This window comes from Lactuca sativa, chromosome 5 (genome assembly GCF_002870075.4).
Source record: "Lactuca sativa cultivar Salinas chromosome 5, Lsat_Salinas_v11, whole genome shotgun sequence".
Taxonomy (NCBI): Eukaryota; Viridiplantae; Streptophyta; class Magnoliopsida; order Asterales; family Asteraceae; genus Lactuca; species Lactuca sativa.
This window is the reverse complement of record NC_056627.2, coordinates 371,290,609-371,299,758: the sequence shown is the minus strand read 5'-3', so window position 1 is coordinate 371,299,758 and position 9,150 is coordinate 371,290,609.

The window sequence follows — 9,150 nt, the reverse complement described above, 5'->3', positions numbered from 1 at the left end:
ACTTAGACAAAGTGTAAAGTGTAATTTTATGGGTTAGCACCTTATTCACATTTTTCCTAAGTAACTAAGATTGGGTATTATTAAGAGTTTAGTTACTTAGTATTATCATTAATACTTTTAATGAATGAGAATTATAGTCTTGTCAAACCCGTTCGGCTAACGACCCTCCACCGGTCAAGCAAGCGGTGGGTGAGAGTGGACACCCATTAAGTTGCCATTTTATAGGCAACAACCTTATACCCACCTTATAGACCGACTTCGTGAATGAGGCGTACTAGCGGTAAGACTGACTTTACTCTTATACATATATATATTATTAACTTATAATATTATAAAGTATAAGGGTTGAATTTTAACTTTTAAAATTCTAAGGGCTAACTTGGAATTAAAGTATTCATAAGTGAAAACTTTACAAATTCCAAAACTTGAGGGCAAGTTTTGAAACTATTCAAAACTAATTAATTCCATAACTTATGTGTTTAAAGTAGTTTTAATCCAAAAACTCTTCAAGTTCCATAACTTGAGGACAAGTTATGGAAGACTTTAAACTAATAAAAGAATTAACTTTTCTTTATTTTATAACTTATGGAATTAATTAAGGTTACACCTTTTTTTATTTTATTTTATTTTATTAAATGAAGAGACTCTTGGTCCTCCATAACTTGAGGACAAGTTATGGAGTCATAAAACCATTTAATTAGAACTAGACTCTTCATTTTTGTAACCTTTGCCAATTTTTATGAGTTTTATGATTCTTAAATGTGACTTTCCATATAACTTGAGGACAAGTTACAAAAACACATTTTAGAATCAATTCTTAGATTAATTTGGATTAAAACCAACTATCACATAATTTTATTCATTAATCTAAATTCACTCATAAAACAAGGTAACACAAAAAACTTTTGGTGATCCATAACTTATTCTTAAGTTATGGAATCCTTTAAAACATTAACACCAAATTTTGTAACTCCATAAAAACTTTGAATCATTTTTTTTTAAAACCTTTTCATATCCATAACTTATGGAGGTTTCAAAAAATAAAACTCTTTAGATCAAACTTTTAAAACTAATAAAATAATCATATTATTTTATCTTTTATTAAATTTGACCTAATTCAACTCATAAAGCAAATTATTCAAATTTTACAAATAATTAGTTTTTCACAAGAACAAGTAATTATCTTAAAATTTGACGAACTTCATGTTTTTTTTCTTTTTTTTTTCAACTTTGAAAATAAAATATTTGCATCAATATAACAGAAAGCAACCCGTGGCTTTGATACCACTGTTGGGTTTTGAGCATTCTAACACTTCCTAAGTGTAAATGCAACCCTAAATACCTTGGATCTATGTTTTCTCTATTATACATGCAAATAAGAACATCCAAGGTATTATCCTAACCTAGCATACAAAAACTATGAATGTAACAAGATAGAATACATACCTCTTGATGTAGCTTGATGTCATCAAGCTTTAAGAGCTTAGCCCCAATAGTGTGGAAGCCTCAAGTGGAATCACAAATCACCAAGACACCTTGGAATACTTTAGAGAATATGATTACTTGGTTCTCTCTAGTGAAATTGGCTAGCCCTTCTTTAGTGTATCCACACTAGTGCCTATTTCACCAACCAAAGACATCTTTATATAGTATGGAGGATTAGGGTTAAACCCTAATACCCATGACCTTTCATTTCCTAGGATTCTTGGGTTAAACACTCCATGGACTATCCATGAAAGCTTAGCCCAACCTAAATGAACTTGGCCCATTCCATATATATATAAGAGTCCATATTTAATTAGCTCCTTTTGATCACTTAATTAATTATAAATTAATTCTTGATCAATACTAATTAAATAATATGATTCCATATTAATATATTAGAACTTATAATATATTAATATTAATCATAAACATACTATTCTCAAAAGATTGTCCATATAAATTGTGTCGGTGAAGTGCAACCCAAATGGACCATGCCGGGTCGGGTCAAGTACATACCAAATATAGTTATGGACTTAGACATTAATCCAACAATTATAGTAGTTCAATTTGTAGGGGTTCTCTTGACTCTAGCTCCTGTTCCATGGGATAGGATGAAGGGTCTTTCTAGGGAATCTACGAGGTATGCTTCGGGTGGTTATCGTCTTCTGGAATACCTGCAGTGTCTTTCGCTCCAGTTTCTATCTGTCTAAGGAGGGTTGGTTAACAGCGCGTGGTACCCCCCTCCTAGGTACTTCAGAAGGTTTGAAATAAGAGTGACGATTGGCGGATCGTATTAGTCTTTATTAATTTATTTTGTTTAGGTTCGGAAGAACCTTTATTTGCCGAATGGCTATGGGGATAGTTCTTTTTACACAACACTAAGGATTTACACATGGTTGCACTACATCAAACCATGATTGATAGAGTCGTCGAAGTTGGCACACTTCGACATGATACAGTGGGAGGGTCAATAAAGTCATGTGCCGAACGAGCACACAAGTTCTAGGCGTCTCGGGTTTCGTCCCGTGTATCACTGCCGCGGATACTTGGACCGATAGAGTCGACGCGGAACTATAGAGAGTCCTAAGTGTTTCTGAGTAGAGTACCTTTTCATGAATGAATTCTCACGAGGCATTTCTATAATCGCCTCACATATACTAGTCATGCATAATTAAGATGGGGACGACTGTTGACTGAGCGACTCCGCCTTAAATCCACAACCAAACGAGGAACAGGAAATGAGGCGGCCTTCACTCACTCTAGGTCTATCCATCTCAATTATACATGGACGTAACGTATATATTTAGCCATTATAGTTTTACCTGATGAAATTTTAAATTTTATAACATTGCTGCGACTTTCGCCTTAACAAGGAAGTATTTACATTTAGAATTAGCCTTTTAATGTTCTCGGTTAGTTATCTGAATTGAGAGACGTACCAAAAATCTACCGGTTTCCTTGATGCTTCTCCCTAAGCAGTAGAGTTAGACTCCTCCTGTGTCTTTGTTGTTTCCTTCAGTTGGACAGTCCTTCTTGGGGTGTCCAATCTCCCCACATAGGTGGCAAACTGTATTGGTCGTCACATTGGTGGTTAACTCAACCGGGGTTCTGCAGACACGAGTAGTATGCCCCTTCATGTGGCACGTAGCACAGTAGAGTTCCCGACAGACACCATGGTGATGGTAGCTACACTTGCTGCAGTGGGGAAGGTTTCCTAGGTATGGTCTTCTAGAAGTCAGATGGAGGGGCTGGCAGAGGTATTGACTGCCTCAGCTCGTTGCCTTTCGGAAGGTCCTTGAGCCGAGGTACTTCCCTCCTCGATCTTGAGTTTTCTCTTCAGTGGACTTGGTTGAGGTTCTTGGGTGGCTGGGTATGCAGGTGTTGGTTGCTGCTATCCATTGCTAGGATCGGAATTCCTGATTGGGCCCTTGCTAACATTGGCGTTGTTAGCATTCAGGTGAGCCATGACAGTTGCTACGGCTGCCGAGACTGCAGCTTGGAACGTAGCTTCATCGAATAGGAGAGTAGGTTTCTTGCTTGCGGACTGGTTACGCTTCTTCGGAGGCATGGTTTTCCTTCACGGAAAGAAACACAGGATAATAAGATACGATGGTTAACCCTGGACATATCTATCCTTACTACGTTAGGCATAAATTTTCCCGTGCCCCGGATATTGGTTGTCTGAGTGTCGACCTACATCCCTATGATGTAGTCTTGGTGTACAAGGTAGGAGTGTGAGTATCGGGAAAAAGCCATAAGATGCGAGTCATTCCTAATAAGTTACCTTTATACTAGGGAGGTTTCACTCTCCGGCTTGGAGAGATCTGAGAACAGTTCGGAACTAATACCGCGGAAAGAAAGGCTCATGAAGACTTATGGCTAAACAACCTCAATAGAGGTGTGAGGATTCGCTCTAGTCGTGTAACTAGCGACGGGAAAAGGCGATTTACCTAACACATAGCGTGAGTAGTGTAAACACTAACTCACTAAATTGTATTATTTTATAGGTGTATTAGCATGACGAACACGAGGAAAAGACACTTCTCGGGTTCCATGTACTAGCTCCCTCTCTCTTTCTCGTATCCCTGACAGGGACCGGCGTTGGTTTCCTTTGGGTAGTTACATAGGGTTTGTTGGATAAGGTGTCTAAGTCCATAACTTATTTGGTATATACTTGACCCGACCCGGCATGGTCCATTTGGGTTGCATTTCATCCAAACTATTTATGGATAATTTTATGAGAGTTATACACATATGTTTATTAATATATCATAAGTTATAATATATTAATATGAAGTTATGTTATTTAATTAGTCTTAGTCTTAAATTAATTATGAATTAATTTAGAGATTAAAAGGAAGACTAATTAGATTATGGGCTATTGGTTTTATATGGTGTGGGCTAACACTTATTTGTTAATGGGCTAGGCTTATATGGAAGTCCATGGATGATCCATGGAGCTTTTAACCCATGGATCCTTGGAAAGGAAAGGTCATTGGTTATTAGGGTTTTACCCTAACCATGCACACTATATAAGCATGCTTATGGAGCATGAAATAGTGAACCAGTGTGACTAGTGTAACTAGTGAACTAGTGTGACTAGTGTAACTAGTGAACTAGTGTGTGTGCTTGTGTGTGGCCGAAAATTACAAGTGTGTGTACACTCTCTAAAGGTTTCCAAGTGTTTGTGGTGATTTGTGATTTCCATTTGAGGCATTCACACTATTGGTGCTTGGCTCTCAAACTCCTTAGGAATCAAACTCATCATCAAAAGGTATGTAATCTCATCTAATTCTTTTATGTTTAAAAGTACCCCATGCCATGTTAGATAGGTTATGAACCTTGGAAAATTATTATTTTGCATGTATTAGACAAACATATATCCAAGGTTTATTAGGGTTGCATGCACACTTAGGAAGTGTTAGATTGCTCAAAACCCAACAGGGTTTTCTTCTCCTACAGACATATTGAATTTCTACTCCTCCTTACTTCCGAATCCGACTCTGGGTGTCATCACTTCATGATGGATGACTGGAAATCTCGGAAGTTTAGGCGAATTTCTCACCGATGTCCCTAAAAGAGATAGGCACTTGGTGAATTCAATAGTCTCGAGCTAGTTCATTTATTTCCGAACCGAAAATCTTCTCAATGAACCTCTTTTGGGTCTGAGTCAACTCTTCTGTCAAGCACTGAAGTGGATAGGGTTTTCTACAGGGTTCGTACGAGAATGGAAATGTCTAAAGAATCCTAAGAGATTATTAACATTTCACTGAGTGATCCATATCGAGTCCTGCTATGATTACACAGGGTATACAAATCATATATAGCTTAGATCCGATAGGCCTTCGAATATGTGATACTACTCTAGATCCACATCCCAATGAGGAAAAGGAAATAGGGCGAAACCACACATTCTTAGCCTATGGGACCCTTATTATATATAACCTTGGGAGTATACTCTCTGTAATTGTAGGTATATCAATAAGGATCTTTTTAGTTCTTCACACAAGGTTAGTTACGGATCCTAAAATACCCCTATGGTATTTTAATTCTTGTTTGATTCTTATCTTCTGAATATGATTCTGGGATTATTGTGAGTCTTTTAGTATTCCAAAATACTCCTATAATATTTTAAACTTTATGTTTGGCTCTAGCATTCCTAGTTGGTAAGTTTCAGACCTGTTGCAACACCATTATCACTCCCAAGCACACGTTCATCGCATCTCGAATAAATGTAGTTGATCAGGTTACATTTATTCCAGCTTACGATTACATAACTGCCCAAGTTTGACGGTAATGCTCAACATCCGAAGACTTTTATTCTTGTTCTTCTTGTGATACTTGTGTTCGGGTGTTTAGATTCTGGATGTTCTTATACTTTGGTAAAATATGGTTATATTTTAAAGTATAATTCTTGGTCAGAGTGTTTTATCCCTATGATGTATTTATAGGCTGTATATCTTTTATGAATTGATATACTTAGCTCACTATAAACAATGCTCTGATACCAATCTGTCACACCCCAAAACTGGAACGACGGAAACGTTCTGGGGTGGATGACGTCATGTCAAGTATCACAACATATGCAGTATAGTAATCAAAGTACAACAACCATTGCATTAATAGAATTAGTTTTACATAGTTTACATTGGATAGGAGCATAAAAGTAATACAAGTAATAATATAAGTGCAACTTGGTACTAAACTGTCTTCATCAAAACCTCCTGGGATGTACCTGTCTATGGCTGACCTAAGAATACAAGTTATTTGAAAAGCGAGTATCAGCATTTTTACAAATGCTGGTGAGTTCATAAGTATTTAGTGTCATTTTATTCAAATAACTTTATATAAGAAGTAGTTTTAAAGTATATAGTGAATTAGATTCCTTTCCAAAAAATCCTATATTTTCTAATTAAAAAGCAGTCTTCTACCAAGACTGGTCAGAGTTATGTGGTAAAAAGTAGTTTTCCCTTAAACACTATCATTACCAAAATACGGGATTTGATTTTTAAGAAAGTAGGAGAATATCAGGGAAAATAACATATGCCTCAGCAGTGAGGACTGCTGACTAAGGCAAAAAGAATCATAGACTCCAGGAGAGTATCGACTGAACGACATGCCCGACTCAGTCTAACAAAAGGAGACACAGACCCCAGACGGTATCAAATGAAAGATACAGCTAATAAGGTCTAAAACAGTGAATACAGACCCTAGACAGTATGAAATGAAAGATACAACTAGCACGGTCTAAAACAGTGAATACAGACCCTAGACAGTATCAAATGAAAGATACAGCTAGCACGGTCTAAAACAGTGAATACAGACCCTAGACAGTATCAAATGAAAGATACAGCTAGCACGGTCTAAAATAGTGAATACAGACCCTAGACAGTATCAAATGAAAGATACAGCTAGTACGGTCTAAAACAGTAGACACAGTGAATACAGTATCAAATGAAAGATACAACTAGCACGGTCTAAAACAGTGAATACAGACCCTAGACAGTATCAAATGAAAGATACAGCTAGCACGGTCTAAAACAGTGAATACAGACCCTAGACAGTATCAAATGAAAGATACAGCTAGTACGGTCTAAAATAGTAGACACAATGAATACAGTGTATAAAACCCGTTACCTTAAAGCCATGAATTATAAGGTAACCACCGAGATACTCGTAACCATACTGATAGACACTAGAGAACTCGACTCCCTGCAAGCGTCGGTACGAATATGACATTTGTCACCCCTTGGGTTGGTAGGCCATGGACTATAGCTAGCAGTAAGGTGCGGGGGTGTCAATCCCGTATAGATCTATACACACAATGTCCGATCTCCCTACAGGAGACTCTGGTTACCAATTAGACAACGGAGAAGGCCGTGTCCTGAAGATGTATCCCAAACAGTGAATTCTGATGAGAGTGCTGGACTAGCAGTAGAGACTCATAACTGAACTGACCGAGGTAAAACCCATATGTCTATACATGTATACATGATATATAACTAAAGATCAAAACGACCTTCGGACGAATATCCGATCCCACCGGACCACATCTAAACGAAGAAAAGGAAATAGGGCGGACTAGCCTTCCTAAGTCCTTTAAACTTTATTTATATAACTATACAGGTATAGTCATACTTTTAACTAAGTGGAAGTGTTATCAAGTATAAGTGTATCATGAAGTGGAGGCGTTATCAAGTATAAGCGTATCACGAAGTGGAGGCATTATCAAGTATAAGCGTATCACGAAGTGGAGGCGTTATCAAGTATAAGCGTATTACGAAGTGGAGGTGTTATCAAGTATAAGCGTATCACGAAGTGGAGGTATTAACTAAACCGAAGTGAAGTAGTGGTATCTTAACCAAGTAGGAATATAAAAACATGGAAGAAAATTTGGAAAATCTTTATACCTTAAGAAAATCACGACTTGGTATTCCTTTGTAAAATAAGTTTGAAAATCTTTAAAAATCCTTTGAAAACCTTTCATAAACACGTTTTGATTTTTAACTTTGATAAAACATTCAGCACGAGAGTCAATTTGAGGAAAACTTTGAACAAGTAAAGACGTTTTTAGAAAACCATTTACAGTATCATACTTGGTAAAACAGTTAACAGTGTAATAAATCCTTGTGCATGCGGGTTATCAATCACATGTTATTGATATGATAACTGGCATGTTTAACTTGTATTCCCCCATAAAAACATGTAAAAACATTTAAAAAGGTTAATTCAGGGGTATGAACTCACCTGATGTAAGTGGATCCGACGAAGGTGCCGATTGGGTGCTCGGTGTCAAGTAAGGACTTGAACACACTTAGTGACCTATTAACATATGATAACATATGTTTACATAGAATTAGTACATATAATACCAATTAAGCAAGCATACGCATCCTAAAGTGCAGAAAACACTTTGATAAAGTGCTAGGGGTGTCCCGGGTAACATCTAAGAGTGTGTATGGCCTAGATAGGGAGCTTACTCTTCAAGAGTAAACTCTATATAGAGTTCACGGCCCTAAGACCATGTCCCCATGAGTTTACGGCCGTAAACTCATGGTGGGAGTGTTCTAGGATGCTAAATGGCCTTATATCACTTGTAGATTTATGCTAGGTCCAAATATAATGCATATGAAGGGATTTAAAGCTCTTAAGGGACCATTTGAGGAGTTTACGGCCCTAAACAAGGAGTTTACGGCCGTAAGCTCCTATACACTCATTCCTTTGATGTATAAGGGTCTTAAATGGTAGGAAATAAAGTTCTATGCATTTTCCAAGTCAAATGAAGGAGTTTGGGCACTTAATGGGAGTTTACGGCCCATGAACCAATTCTATGGGAGTTCACAGCCGTAAACTCCTATCCCCTTGGTTTTATTGAAGTTTTAAGCCATTACTTCAATGGGTTTGCTTCTATACATTTTTCCAAAGCCATAGGAGGTGTTTTGGGGCATTTCTAACACTAGAAATTGAGTTTACTCCCCATGAAGGGGAGTTTATGGCCCAAGCAAGTTCTTGGGAAGTAAACTCAAGTTTACTCCCTAAAATTATAGTTCAAGGCGTTCTAAGTCCGATTCCATAAGCCTACAAGTCATATCTAAGCCTTAGGGGTAATTTGGAGGGGTTTGGGGCTTAAAAACCCCATTAAATGGTGTTCACGGTCCAAGAATG